Here is a 16,334-nt window from a genome sequence, read left to right as displayed (position 1 = left end):
TACTTTTGACTGCAGTGATTGAACTATCTTGTTAGAGTGCAAGAAGAAGCCTGCGATGTGGACAAAATGAGGAATTTAATGCTGTTGGATGAAATGTAAGCACTATGGACACTGTTCTAAATAATGATTTTTTTTCATAAGGTGGCACCAATAAGATAGTCATTCCTACAATAACCAAAATTGGTCTCATATTTTGGATCAAGCTCAAGCTTCACACTGAATTCATGGCACATCATAAACACTGTACCATTTATAAACACTATAAAAGCAACATTGATCATCTAATGGTCAAAGATTAAAGGCTAATTTATAATCCAGCAGACAATGGATATCTGACAAATTTTGTCACCTGACACTCAAAGTGAGGTCACAGTTGCTGTCAAATATATTGAAAAGCTGGATGGAAGATTATTTACTGAGAAAAACCATCTTGGTGAGAATACGTAGACTGATTGCAAATCAAGGTCAACTGGTCAGAAAAATCCATTTCATCATTTCCCAGCTTTTCCTTTACAGACCGTAAACAAAGCTCAGCTTGGTTTGCCCTCTGGAGCTTTTCTTACAAAGCAGTGTTACTGAGTTATGTGGATAATCACACAGGTTCTGGGTTTTATTCAGCAAAGTTACGCAGATAACAAAGTAATCCTGCTTTGCTAGACAGGCTGCTTGGTTTCTATAGTAACAACACGCACCGTCTCCGAACTATGAACACAAAGTGTTATATGACAGCGTTTTGTCAGCCTACACATATAACAGTTTTAGCCTTCAGGTGAAGCTGGTTCATTTATATCTTGTGTAATACCAACACAAACATTTATATCAACACACAATTTATTAAGAGTAATAAAAGAGCATTATAACATAAATGAACATGCCACTGTATATATAGGTACGTTTGAGTTGAACATGTGGGAATTTACTGTCTGTAGGCTATTAGTAATTAGCCATAAACCTAGCTTCCCAGCCTATGTGACTCATTCTCTACAAGGTGAAAGTAACTCCTTGTTGTCGAATGTGAATGGCCTCCTTGATCTTTCCCCGACCGCTGACACCTGGTTGATGACCCAGTCGATGCTGTGACTGGTTTTGGTCTCACGTTCACAGACAGCTGCTGTTTCCGGTGTTCCTTTCGTCTCTTGTCCAGGGCCCTTGCCATTTAACCAATGTAGTTTTTTTCCTACAATAGTTGCACATGGTGTCATACACCACTCTAGCCTTGTGCTGACTATTTACTGTAGATCATACTGTAGGTCAGGTTAGGTAGGTCAGTCAGATTCTATTCATCCATTCATTTTACCATGGTCGGTAGTGCCCCCTTGACCTGCTTGATGTTAATTCTATGTTGGATGACCTGTTTCTGGCTTTTCAGCTGCCACCTGTTGGTCAAGACAGAAACATACAATATATTCAACCTGAGGGTAAAGAAATGCCTCTGTCCACTGTGGTTCAGCCGTCATATTGACAGATGCTTGTTTTTGTCAACACTCTGCACATCTCCGGTCCTCCACTACCCTCACTTCAATCTCAGGCCCCTATATTTTTTCATCCTGTCTCCTGAAGCCACAAAATGTCTGTCACATTTCTGCCTTCCATTTCATCTCCCAACTTTTTTCCCCCTTTTTCTCCTCCACATCTCATCTCAGTTTCGTCTCATCCCTGCCTCTGTGTGCCACCATGTTATCATCTTTGGCCTGTAGATTAGATTTCCTACCTATTGGGATGCCATGGATGCCAGAGGGGTGCATTTAGATGAATCTTGGATCGCAAGCACACACAGACATTGAACACATACATGTTGCACACATACACACACACCTGTCATTTTTTATACAGACATCCCTTGCCAGGGATAAATATGTCATTTATGTATCACTATACTGCCTGGGGCCAAACTGTTAAGGTGCCTTAACACTGCTCATCATCTGGGAACCTGAAAAGGCTCACGCACACACCTATGCTCTATTTTTTCCTCCTTTGTTCCTCTTTCAAATAGTCACCCAGAACATAAGAGCATCTCAGACAGATTTGAATCAGTCATAATGATGAAACCTGGTTGTAACATCTCCATCAGTGTGTGGCCGTTGTCATCCAACAAAGCAGACATGAATGAGATTTGTGTGCATCCTTTTATCTGTCGTGTTCCCTTACTAAAGCTACTTTTATCAGGAGTCATGGCACAATGGACAAAAGACCAAAGCGGCAGAATGATACGTTTCTAGCTAATTTTGAAGAGTCAAATGTGCAGGAGGAGGAAACAAATTCCTCCAAAAAATCCCAAAATGAAACCAGTTAGGTGGGCACAAGTTTGGACCACAGTACAAAATGACATTCTGAGGGTGTAGCTCGATGTCAAGTTGGTTGAAGATGAGGTAGCCCGACTCCATGTGAACCAAATGTTTCATTTCACAGTAAAGATTCATTTGCCAAGTGTGGAGCTGCTGTGTATGAGTCCATCCCAGCTGCTCTGCAGAGCATCAGAGGAAAGGAGCCACATCAGTCTCTCAGGTGATAGATTGGAAATCAAAGTTTTAATCATACACTCTGGGCTGTTGCCGGGCAACAGGCCTCCCTTCGCTGAACTTGTCTGTTGGCTGAAGAGAAGCAAAGATGAGAAGAAGATGACGAGCCGAACAGGGAGAGCATGGAGAGACTGAGCTGTATGACATGTCTAAGTGAATGGGTTGCAATCAAATATTAAATGGTAGAGACAATTATAATATACTGTATTCAATTAGCAACGATAGCAGTGAAGTACAATTAAAAAATATGCTGCTCAGCTTATTTTTCTCTGCTGTTTGAGGACCCTTAATCCGTGTGACCTCCAGCAAACTGTTTCCAAAGTGCTGCCTTTGTTATTCTTCTTAGTTACAAAGGAAAGGATACATTTGGAGTCATCATTTTACCTTTTAGAGCAGAACAGCTAAAAAGTATTTCCTCTGTTAACAATAGAGGCTGGTGCTTTAAACAGCTCTTAGAAATTGCATTGCAGCAGCTCAAGCCACAAACAGAGTCCCACATTAATATGCATAGTGCTGCCAGTGCCAACACATTTCTGTGCATATTTTCCTCTGTCTATTTAACTAATAATGTGAGCAGATAACTGTGCACACTTTGCACAGTCTGCAGACACTTAGAGTCCATATATGCTGTAAATGCAGAGGAGTAGACTGAAAACATCTGTTAACCTTACCACCAACAATTAAGATATGAGTTCTCTCGAACCATTAATATATTGAGATTTATTGTACATGATTTAGTTCTAGCGATTTGTAGTATTCATTAAATGCATTAATTGTTGTTATTTTATGTGTCCTAGCCTTTGCCAAAGTGGCCCAGCTGTCTCATGATCTTTAATCCTGATCACTCTAGCAACGATGGTTAAGAAAAAGACGCGGCAAACACATCATCTTGGGGATGATTTCAAAGCGTTAACTTCATTTCTTGCTTGGTCGGTGAAAGAGGATACAGTCTCTCGTTTCCTGCTGCAGACTTTTCTTCTGCAATGAAAAGAGAAAGCATCTGAATCATTTCTTTTGTATGTTTATGTGGCTGTCCTCCCGTGTATTGTGGAGGATTTTAGTTAAATGATATTCTCTGTCTGATACTGGGATCTGCATTTTTAAGCCCATTTCTTCCACAATGCGCTGAGATCCAGCTGGCAGGCACTTATTTGTGGCTCAATCCATCTTAATGGGCGTTTGTTTTCTAAAGTGAAGTTTGACATTTAATATGACGTCTGACATGTGTATGTTGCCCTGCTAGCACAGCCTAAGGAAGGCAATGTCAATCAAACCATATGTTGGTCAGTCTGTCCACACAACATTTTAGTCCACTGCAAGATATCTCAACATTTACATGTCAGAGTAACTGACAGGATAACATTTTCTAATTTTATTGATCTCATGACCTCTTGCATACTCAGAGCAAACATTACATTTTTAACCTCACTCCCGTTAAGCATGTTGTTTTCTCCATTCAACTCATTCATCTGTGTGATGAATTGAATGTTGCAACCTCTATCTACTGATTTAGGCAAGGCAATATTATTTATAGCACATTTCATACACAATGGCAATTTAATTTAAGGTGATTTGCCAGTTGCATACAAGGAGTTAAACGGAAAATAAAGTTCTTTGGGAGTTTATCTCCAGTTTGTGTTTATAAGGATGTATAGCAGGGTAACAAAATGCAGCCCCATCATGTTTTGTACAAACCGTAGGACTGATTAACAGACCTATTCCAGATAATCTAGATGGTTAATACTATAAATAAAACATGTCAGAATGTCTTTTTCCAAACCAATATTGTGATTACTTTTTTTCAATAATGAGTAGTATAAAGGATTGAAATTTGAAATTCAGTAATTACACACAGTTACTAATCCCAGTAATGATCTGTTACTTTGACATTTGGTGTGTGTTCGTGGCTGGCTTGCTAACGTTAGCTACTGCTACGCGTACATTCAGGAGTCCCTAGTTTTGTTTAGAGTTGGAGGGTGTTTAACTCCACATTTAGGGTTGTGACAGCTGTGTGCAGTCACTGAAGCTAAACTAGCTGGTTAGTAAATCCCTCCAAATTGCAGGGCTGACTGCTTGTAAACCACAATGTCTTGTTTTCTATTTCTACACGTTACACACAAAAGATGCAACGTGTGGTTGTGGAGGATTTGGCGTTGTTTAGAAGCCCCTTTGACGGAGCTGGGCTGAGTAACTAAAGTTAAGTAACAAGTAATGTAACGCATAACTATAGCTGCTGAGTAATTAGTAAGTAATGTAATTACTTTTTCAATGAGTAATATGTAATGAGTAATTAATTAAAGTTTTCTTACAATAACTTGCACAACACTGTTGCTTACCAATTAATTGATTTGTAGATGAGTGACAGTGCTTTAATATAAATTCTCTGACTTATTGGTTGACAGTTTATGCTTGAGAATTGGTGTAGCGCATTCATATCTGTTTATTTTTATGAAGACTCACTTCACTCACCTACTATCTAGGCTACATACATACTTTCTGAATAGGAGGTTGCCTAAGAACTTTTTTGGCTTTAGTGAAACCAATTTGTGTGGAAGTTATTTTTGGTTTTGGTTATTTTCATCTTTGTGGGTGTTTGGTTGTGATACAAAATACATAGTTCTGTGTTATCTAACAGGATTTGTAATATTATGAGCAATGCCAAACCCACTCACCAACCTTTTTGCTAGATTCTTTCCACAACAAATACCCTGTAGATAAGGTATGGCTAAATACATGCCATTCAATTGTTGGTTAAGTTTAGGAAAGGATTGCTGCATGGTTAAATATTAAAGGAAGCCAGCAACTTCACTTTTTCCTGCAGTCTAAAAACATCACACTGTCAGTTATGGGATTATTTTCCTATCTTTATTCAAGAGCATGTTATTTTAATTTGAGAGCATAATTTATTGATTGCAGTTCAGATTTTGTAATGCTTTCCCTCAAAACCCAGCCCAGGCAGCAACCTGCCTGGAATAGACTATCTTGTTTGTAACTGTCAACATTACTGAAATAATTTCTGATCTTATAAAGTCACTTGCTTATTTAGTTGAAAAACGGCTCAGTGAAAACTGTACTGTGTCCATGTTTCAGAGTAACTTGGATCATTTCACTCGAGAAGTTTTTACTTGTCAGTTATTTCCATATTTATGTTTTAAAATGTCCTTCAAAGCTGCCGATGATCTGTTTGACACCCTTTCATAATACTGCAGAAAATATTGTATAACTTGTATTGTGATCTTTCAACACTGTAATAAAGTTTGTCTGTGAAACAGAAATGTCTTGTGTTTAGTAATTATTTACTACCTGTAGTAAAGGATTACTAGGAAAACTCTTTCACATCTTCATAGTCAGGATGTTAAATGAACCAGGTTTTTTGACCCTCCTAAATGCACGTTTTTTTATATCACCTATTTAAACAGTGAAATTACATAAATCCAAAACTCTCCTTAAAATTAAAAGGAAACATAAATTGTGTACTTTTAATGCACAAAGTAGCAAAGCAATAACTTTTATTTAAACTGTCCAGATCATGTCCTCCATCAAGGTAAAGGCTTTCTGGTATACTGAAGTGTCAGCTGGTATTGGAGCTCTCAGGTCACAGTGTTCATCCTGACACGTCTTCCTGTGAATAAGACTTTCCTGATGCTGCTGGACACTGTGTTGTCTTCAGGTCATCTCTTGACTGAGGCAAGACACCTGTCCAGCAATAACTTCCTCCTCTGATGGGTCCAGGAACACCTGAGCTTCATCAGGACCTGTAAAACATGGCAGATTCAGTGCTACTTGTAAGACAAATACATTGCAATATTACAGTATACAGTAATGTACAGCTACTAAAGGCTGCAACAGCTCATTGTAGCTCAAAGTCGTCCTAATATATCAGGCTACAAACCTACACTTCTGATATGAGGCTGAAGAGTTATTGTGTCTCTGTGGTGGGTTGGTCTGGCAGGCAACATCCCTTATTGCAGCTAAATGTAGTGATGTGTTGGCCTGTATGCAGGAATAAGTTAGAGGTTACACCAACTTCAAAAATATAGTTATGGCAACAACTACACACAGTGCAATAATAATAATAATAATAATAAGAAATAATAAGAAATATTTTTTCAAACAATTATTGAAAAAGAAACTGATTACGCAGAACATTTGACCTCGAGTGTAACTTACATAGCCTAGCTAACAAAAGCTCGAAAATACAATAATAACATATAGCTGGATGTTTTGGAAAGTTTTGTATTTTGTTTGGTTTAATAAAGAGGAGTGCCACCTTACCTTTGCAAGGGCTCTTGCACTCCAACTTCGCTTGTGAATTAGCAGATCTTGCACTCAGCCACTGCAAAACTGTTCATGAGCTTCTAGGGAGTTTTCAATTCTCCGGGTAGAGTCCCTTTTCTTTCTCTTTTCCCTTCTCCATCAGATTTGACCGATTTAACCAACCTTTTAGCCAAACAAAACAAAAGGTAAGTAGGCAACCGTTGACCACCCTAGCAGTCACAGGTAACAACAGAGCGTGTTCCTCACAAGATGGCGTCGCTGTCCCAACATGCAACATGGTGTGATGTACCTTCACATTCCCTATAGAGTATTTAGCTATTATAGTAAAAAGTATGGGCACTGGTATATGTAATAACTGTCCTTTTATTCCAAAAGTTGTAAAGAAAGCAAGGGAAGTATATATATATATATATATATATAAGGGCTGAAGCTGGCGCGCAGGAAATCTGTATATCTGAGTGCAAGCACATAGTTTGAGCAGAAGCAGTGCAAATCTAAGATCTAAGTGCAAGCAGGGGCTTTCTGAGTGCGAGGGCTGGGTTTTGAGGGAAAGCATTACAAAATCTGAACTGAAATCAATAAATCATGCTCTCAAATTTAAAGAACACGCTCTTGAATAAACATAGGAAAATAACCTCATAGTCGATCATGTAATGCAGAATGGTCCAAAATGACTCTTCCTAGGAGACTGGAAATAATTGACAAATAATCGAATCCTAGAAGTAGCCCCAATACAAAGTTCAAAAAGCTTTTGAAAACATTTTAGTGGCCTTACATTTACATCAACAGAGATCCTTACAGAGTATTTGCCAGGAATTAGTTTTCAAATAACTATTTGTTGTTGTTTAAGTATCTGACTAATGAATAAGATTGTTGGCCTTGGTTTGGTGAGAAAATACTTGCACTTTCTTAACTCTGAGCTTCAAATGTAAAAGGATAAAAATGGCTTCATTTGAACAACTTACTCACACTAAACTTCTCAACAGTCCTTGTTTGACACAGATTTTACTGTCAAATACATTTTCTAATACTGGCAAATAATTCCTTATGCATTTACAAATTGATTTCTTAGCCTGCACTTCATTCAAAACACTATAGATTTTATATGTAAATGTTGGTCATGTGCAGCTAACAGGATGAACACTGAATCGTCTCCTGATGGATGTAATAATACTTTATTCTGTATGTTCCAGAGGAAAATAGCAGCTAATTTAGCTGTAATATTTTACTCTTCACTTGCAGTAAAAATCAAGCATGCTGTGATTTGGGATAAGTTGAAGGCTAAGCAGCTCATTGTTTAAGCCTGTAATGTGCTCTGTAAATGGGTTTGTATGGGCACAGATGGATGTCAGAATGGCCAGAATGGAGAGTCAGCCCTTGCAGTGAAGACTTGAACAGTTTTGACAGTGGATCACAGCATCTCTGTTGCATTACAAATGCCCCAAAACCACAGTCAAGAGTTCATACGAAGTGACAATGTCTTTTAAAAATAGTTTTTGCTACAAGCCATCATGGGGATTTCTACACTTGACACAAAAAGCTAAACTTGAAACACATCTTCTCCCTACTTTCTCATGCTCTCATCTTTTGTCTCCCTTTATTTAATAAAAATATGGCCAAAATTACTCTAAACTCTTTAACCACCAAGCAAGCATTTCGTTGAACTGTGTTAACAGTTTCAAAGTTTTTCATCACTTACTCTGACAGTCGTTATTTCTGACTGCTAAAAAAGCGTGCCTGAAAACATGTTGCATTGCTATGACAACCTGCAACCGTGAGCTCTTGTCTCCAGTTACAGCTCCAGCATAACTCATATTTAACAGGGTTTTTAATGCAGTAATTTTGATGTTTATTCTTACGTTGAAATGGCGCCTCTTTTTTAATGTTATAAAATGTTATTAAAAATGTTATCAAAACATTTCCTACTTTGGTAAATAATGTGGAATATTTTACTTTTAACCCTGCTTGTCCTAGAAGTATTGCACAGAAAAGGTGCTAGATGACTCCGGTCTGTTAAGTTAGACCTGTTATCCACTCCGTTTTGTACACACATCCCTCACATCGACAGAAAACTGACAGGATGGGAAAGGGCAATAGATGAAAGTGCAGATGCAGCAGCCAGAGTTGACATCCTCATTTCTTCTCCCCCGGTCTGTTTGATTACAGTAGTGTCAGGGCTGAGCCTTCTTAATTGTATTCAAGATTACCATGTCTCCCTTTGATGATGCGAACGTGGGAAACAGAGGAAATCACGGGGCACCTTCTCGCTCTGCTATACAAAAAGCACGCACATGGAGAAATGTGCAAACACACACACACATACATGCATGAATATTATTCTTTTTCTTAGCTTCAGTATCCTCTATATCATATTTTCTCTATTCTCATACTGCCTCATCCTCACACATGTAATCACACACACACAAATCCACAGCCTTCCCCATCTCATCCCTTACATGATGTGAGCAAAAAGCTTGAATTTATCCCTTGTGAGAACCCACCCCCCTTCTTATCCCTCGCCATTTTTCTAGCACATGCACACACACACACACACACACACACACACACACACACACACACACACACACACACACACACACACAACCAACAAACATGTATTATGTGGCTTTTGTCAGTGTGGAAATGAAGCTGTGCTAATGTGTTCCATATTCTGTGTGTGAGAGTGTGTGTTTGAGCGAGTCATGTATCAAATGTGAAGTGTTCTGTTACCAAAAAAATGTAATGAAGGTGGCCCTGCCAGTAGTAAAGAGGATTCAGTGCAGGGTGGAGGTGCAGATTCAATTAGCTTTGTGGGCGCCATGAAATGGTGATAATCCAGGTGAGTAATGTCAACAAGCATCAAATCTTTATTTCTTTTTTTCCAGAGAGCTTCTCTCTCCCTCCTCTCTCTTTTTCTCTGCACCCTGCATGCTTTGTCCTTCACGTATGGTGATAGTTAGGGTCACCGAGGCTGTAAATCGCTGGTAGCGGGACGCGCAGCCAACGCCATTCATCAATGTAATTAGCGGTCGGCATACGACCCTGCTGCTACGGACATGGCTGCCTGCTTTCTGACAGGCTATCTACCAGTCTCTCATCCTTCCTCTCCTTTTTTTTTCTTTCCCTCTCTTAGTTTGTCTCCACAAAAGGGGTGTGTACACCTGTCACAACCTTCACCTGTTCTGTTCGATTGCCTTCCTGCAGTAAAACCTTCATTATTTGTGTGTGTGTGGATAGAAGAGAGAAAGTGGATTTCTGGGCCCTAATGGGTGTGTGAGTGTGTGTGTGTGTGTGTAAGGCTGTTGGAACAAAGAGGGAGCGAGCAGGCCGTGGTATCGTGACATTTGTTCATTTGTCATTTCGGTTGAGTGGTGCAGTAATTACTGCCACTGGGGGCTCGCGCTTGTGTTTGGGGCTCGGCCGGAGAGCAAAGAGCGCTGTCAACGGGAAAACACAGTGGGAGAGTTTGGGAAAATGCGAGGTCCCTGGAGGAACCTCTTTTCTCTGTCTCTTCATTGCAAACAGCTTGAGTTGTTGCCAAATTTACTGTAATTTTTAAGAATATATTTAGGTGAAATAGGATCTGTGGTTCTACAATTTGAAGAACATTAGACATGCTTATTCTCAAATGCCCACACAGTAACATGCATAGAATTGCAGAAAGATGGAAATCAAGAATGACAAAAAGGAAACACAAAGCTACAGATGATTTGAGCACAGAGGCACAGGAACAGAGTATGAATTCTTCACATGCTCTCCTTCCACAAAGCTTCTGTTATAAGGTTGCATAATGACACAATGTATGTTCTCTCATTCATCCATTTCCTCCCACGTCCTCATCCATTACGTATCCCTTTTTCTAAGTAGGTGCTTGTTAATTGCATTTGGTCTTGGCTGAAGAGGTTACAAGTGTTCCAGCTCTCTACAGTGAATATGTGTGGCTTGTTGACTCCAAGTCGCGCTGGAGTGTGCATTCAGAATACCAGAATGCCAAGTCCATTAAACTGAGAAGGGTTCATTTGTCACAGATGCAATTGATGTTGCTGTAATGACCAGGTATCTAGGTGATGAATGGCCTGACCTTATCCTCCCCCTTATAATCAAGTGTTCCTGTAGATTCTCATGCTTAATTTGTGGATGTCTTGGATTCTGACACAGTCCAGTATGCAGTACTGAGTGTTGAAACTGATATGGATGTGGAGATATTTCTTTATCACAGTAATGCATCTGTAAATATCTGATGTGTCTGTGTCTTTTAATGAGTTGGGACTTAACAACCGTAACAAGGCACAGCAGGTCTGTCAAGCTTCGGATTTCTCCATATGCTGTAAGTGGTATGCATGGGGCTCTAGAAAGAGAACTTCATACAAACTATTTGGAGGGTAGTGTCTCTTTTTATTTACTTTCCGAAAAAAAAACCCATAAGAGCAAAAGTCTAAGGAATGGACAAAAAGTGTTTTTATCTGCTTTAACGTAAGCTGCAAATGTTAGCATGCCCGGCTAACGACAGTAGCTTTCTATGTACAGGAATAACCTAGCGTTACTTTCAAAGCCAAGGAGCATTACATTAGCTAACTACATTGTCTTGTGGGGTTACAGGTTACATTAGAAAAATCCCTATTCAGGACTGACACATCCACTGCAGGTCTGCCATCTCTCACGCACTGACCATGAGACTCACGCAATTGATACTTTCTACACCCTGTTTTCTCATGTATCCATCCATCCATCCATCTTCTTCCGCTTATCCGGGGCCGGGTCGCGGGGGCAGCAGTCTAAGCAGGGACTCCCAGACTTCCTTCGCCCCAGACACTTCCTCCAGCTCCTCCGGGGGGATCCCGAGGCGTTCCCAGGCCAGCCGAGAGACATAGTCCCTCCAGCGTGTCCTGGGTCTTCCCGGGCCGCCCCCGGTGGGACATGCCCAGAACACCTCCCGAGGGGAGGCGTCCAGGAGGCATCTGGATCAGATGCCCTAGCCACCTCAGCTGGCTCCTCTCGACGTGGAGGAGCAGCGGCTCTACTCCGAGCTCCCCCCGTGTGACTGAGCTCCTCACCCTATCTCTAAGGGAGCGCCCAGCCACTCGGCGGAGGAAGCCCATTTCGGCCGCTTGTATCCGCGATCTTGTCCTTTTGGTCACTACCCAAAGCTCATGACCATAGGTGAGGGCAGGAGCGTAAATTGACCGGTAAATCGAGAGCTTTGTCTTTCGACTCAGCTCCTTCTTTACCACAACGGTCCGATACAGCGCCCGCATCACTGCAGACGCTGCACCGATCCGCCTGTCAATCTCACGCTCCATCCGTCCCTCACTCGTGAACAAGACCCCGAGATACTTAAACTCCTCCACTTGGGGCAAGGACTCCCCATCCACGCGAAGAGAGCAAACCACCTTTTTCCGGTCAAGAACCATGGCCTCAGATTTGGAAGAGCTGATTCTCATCCCAGCTGCTTCACACTCGGCTGCAAACCGTCCCAGTGCATGCTGCAGGTCCTGGTTTGAAGAAGCCATCAGAACGACATCATCTGCAAACAGCAGAGATGAGATCCTGTGGTTCCCAAACCGGACACCCTCCGGCCCCTGACTGCGCCTAGAAATGCTGTCCATATAAATTATGAACAGAACCGGTGACAAAGGGCAGCCCTGGCGGAGTCCAACATGCACCGGGAACAGGTCTGACTTACTGCCGGCAATGCGAACACAGCTCCTGCTCCGGTTATACAGGGACCGGACAGCCCTTAGCAAAGGGCCCCGGACCCCATACTCCCAGAGCACTCCCCACAAAGCGCCCGGGGCACACGGTCGAATGCCTTCTCCAGATCCACAAAGCACATGTGGACTGGTTGGGCAAACTCCCATGAACCCTCGAGCACCCGATGGAGAGTATAGAGCTGGTCCAGTGTTCCACGACCGGGACGAAACCACTCTGCTCCTCCTGAATCCGAGGTTCGACTATCGGACAAATTCTCCTCTCCAGTACCCTGGAATAGACCTTACCGGGAGGCTGAGAAGTGTGATCCCTCTGTGATTGGAACACACCCTCCGGTCCCCCTTCTTATACAGAGGGACCACCACCCCGGTCTGCCAGTCCAGAGGCACTGTCCCAGATCGCCACGCGATGTTGCAGAGACGTGTCAGCCAAGACAGTCCCACAACATCCAGAGACTTAAGATACTCAGGACGGATCTCATCCACCCCGAAGCCTTGCCACCAAGGAGCTTGCCAACAACCTCAGTGACTTCGGCCAGGGTGATGGATGAGTCCGCCTCCGGGTCCCCAGCCTCCGCTTCCTCTTCGGAAGACGTGACAGCGGGATTGAGGAGATCCTCAAAGTATTCCTTCCACCGTCCGACAACATCCCCAGTCGAGGTCAACAGCTCTCCACCCGCACCGCGTACAAGGTGTTGGTGAAGCACTGCTTCCCCCTCCTGAGCCGCCGGACGGTTTGCCAGAATTTCTTTGAGGCCGACCGATAGTCCTCCTCCATGGCCTCCGAACCTCTCCCAGTCCTGAGTTTTTGCCTCTGTGACCGCACGGGCTGCAGCACGCTTAGCCTGCCGGTACCTGTCAGCTGCCTCGGGAGTCCCACGAGCCAACAAGGCCCGATAGGACTCCTTCTTCAGCCTGACGGCATCCCTTACTTCGGCGCCCACCACCGTGTTCGGGATTGCCGCCGCGACAGGCACCAGAAACCTTGCGACCACAGCTACGAGCCGCCGATCGACAATGGAGGTGGAAAACATGGTCCACTCGGACTCAATGTCCCCAACCTCCCGGGATCTGGGAGAAGCTCTCCCGGAGGTGTGAGTTGTAGACCCTGCTGACAGAGGGCTCCGCCAGACGTTCCCAGCAGACCCTCACGATACGCTTGGGCCTGCCAAGTCTGTCCGGCTTCCTCCCCGCCAGCGGATCCAACTCACCACCAGGTGGTGATCGGTTGACAGCTCCGCCCCTCTCTTCACCCGAGTGTCCAAGACACGCGCGCCGGAGGTCAGATGATACGACAACAAAGTCGATCATCGACCTCCCGCCTAGGTGTCCTGGTGCCACGTGCACTGATGGACACCCTTGTGCTTGAACATGGTGTTAGTTATGGACAAACTGTAACTAGCACAGAAGTCCAACAACTGAACACCGCTCGGGTTCAGATCAGGGGGGCCGTTCCTTCCGATTACCCCTCTCCAGGTGTCACTGTCGTTGCCCACGTGGGCGTTGAAGTCCCCCAGTAGAACAACGGAGTCCCCGGGTGGTGCACTGTCTAGTACCCCTCCCAGGGACTCCAAGAAGGCCTGGTACTCTGCACTGCTGTTCGGCCCGTAGGCCGCCACAACAGTGAGAGACCTGTCCCCCACCCGGAGGCGGAGGGACGCGACCCTCTCGTTCACTGGGGTAAACTCCAACACGTGACGGCTGAGCTGTGGGGCTATGAGCAGGCCCACACCAGCCCGCCGCTCTCCCTGCCGGCAACGCCAGAGAAATGGAGCGCCCAGCCCTCTCGAGGAGACGGGTTCCAGAGCCCAGGCTGTGCGTGGAGGCGAGGCCGACTATATCTAGCCGGTAACGCTCAACCTCCCGCACAAGCTCAGGCTCCTTCCCCCCCAGCGAAGTGACATTCCATGTCCCTAGAGCCAGTTTCTGTGTCCGGAGATCTGGTCGCCGAAGCCCCTGCCTTCGACTGCCGCCCAGATCTCTCTGCACCGGCCCCTTACGGATCCTCCTGCGGGTGGTGGGTCCACGGGAGGACGGCCCCACGCCGCTCCTTCGGGCTGTGCCCGGCCGGGCCCCGTGGGGAAAGGCCCGCCACCAGGCGCTCGCCGTCGGGCACCCACCCCAGGCCTGGCTCCAGGGTGGGGCCCGGTAGCGCCAATCCGGGCGACGTAACTGGCCTTGATTTTAAATAATCCATAAGGGTCTTCTGAACCGCTCTTGGTCTGACCCGTCACCCTGGACCTGTTTGCCATGGGTGACCCTACCAGGGGCATACAGCCCCAGGCAACATAGCTCCCAGGGTCATTCGGGTACTCAAACCCCTCCACCACGTTAAGGTGGCGGTTCTCATGTAGTGAAAACAAATTTATAACTGATAACATCGCTGTGCGAATAAACTCCGCCCAGCTGATGCGACACTGGTGGACACCAGGATAATAAGCAAGTAGACCCACTCCGGCGCTGTGAGAGTTTTGTGATAGAAAATTTTTAAAATGAAGCGTCGCAACAACAGCAAGTTTGATGAATTGATCTCTGTCTGACATTGATTAGCTGATGTCTTACCATGTCATGATTTAAAAGTTAAGTATGGATATATGAAGGTAAGAAGGGTTATGTTCCTATATAAGCCATTACATTTAAGACAATGAGAAGGTGGCTACACAATGTTTTTTTAATATTTTTTAAAAAGGGAGTAAAAAAGGCATGTATTTCGAGTTACAGTGAAAAGGTATAATTATAATTATTATTGATACTTTTTTTAAACAGGTAGTCTCATTGAGATCGGGATCTCTTTTTCAAGAGAGATCTATGTACCAAAAATAGCATTTACAAGTATCATTGCAAATACATAAGTAAAACATTTTAAAATGTTTAAGTGAAATAAGTGAATGGAACTTCATATTTTTTTTAACCCACTATAGTACTATAATGTACTCCTCCTACAGTACTAGACACTGGAAATAAACAAAAGCTAACACATTCATTTACAGTGATGTTGATAAAACTACTGACAGTGTGTGACTTCCTAATATATGTATATATATATATCATATTTTGATACATTTCTTATATGTTGTGATTGAAGTTGTAAATGGAACATTATCTGTTGATAGTATAAATAAATAATGTGCCACAGATCTACCAGTCCTCTTCTTCAAAGTATAGCTTGTATCTCTAATTGAACACCACAGAATATGATGTTCAGTAGGGTTCTGGGTTAAACATGCAGAGAGTAAGACAGCTTTTTCTGATGTATATTTACTACATTTCTGGCAGAATGATTAAACTAAGTATGATAGCCATCTTAATCATAATGTGTTGCTTTTAATAAGTTGAGAATATGATAAAAGAAAATCTCAAGATTTAGACTATGATGTCTGGATATTGGCAAGTATGCTGATCAACCATACTTATTCATACATTTTTCATCTATGCATGCTTTAAAATTGTGAATTTGGCTGCTGAACCTGCGGTGTGTAATGTCACAGAAGGCCTACTCATAAAATGCACCGACTTCACCGACACTGAATCTCACTGCAAACTAAATTGAAAAGTTGGCAGCCCTGCACTGTATGGAGCCAGCCCGGGATGCTAGTATGTTAGAGTTTAGGATTATGTTAGCGGCTCTGTCCTGCTCTTTTTTGGGTAAGTTTACACTCAACTCCAGCCAAGCTAGTTAGGTGAGATAGCGTTACATCTCCCAAACTCATGGGTTAGTCCTCCTCCTCAAAGCCTTTCTCCTGTAAAAGTGAGCTGTACTGTTTTAAATACAAACAATTATGCATAGCTACATGTTTTTACGTATTTTAGTTACATTTTCATTTATAAT

This window comes from Siniperca chuatsi, linkage group LG17 (assembly GCF_020085105.1).
Source record: "Siniperca chuatsi isolate FFG_IHB_CAS linkage group LG17, ASM2008510v1, whole genome shotgun sequence".
NCBI classification, from domain to species: Eukaryota; Metazoa; Chordata; class Actinopteri; order Centrarchiformes; family Sinipercidae; genus Siniperca; species Siniperca chuatsi.
This window is presented reverse-complemented; position numbering follows the sequence as displayed.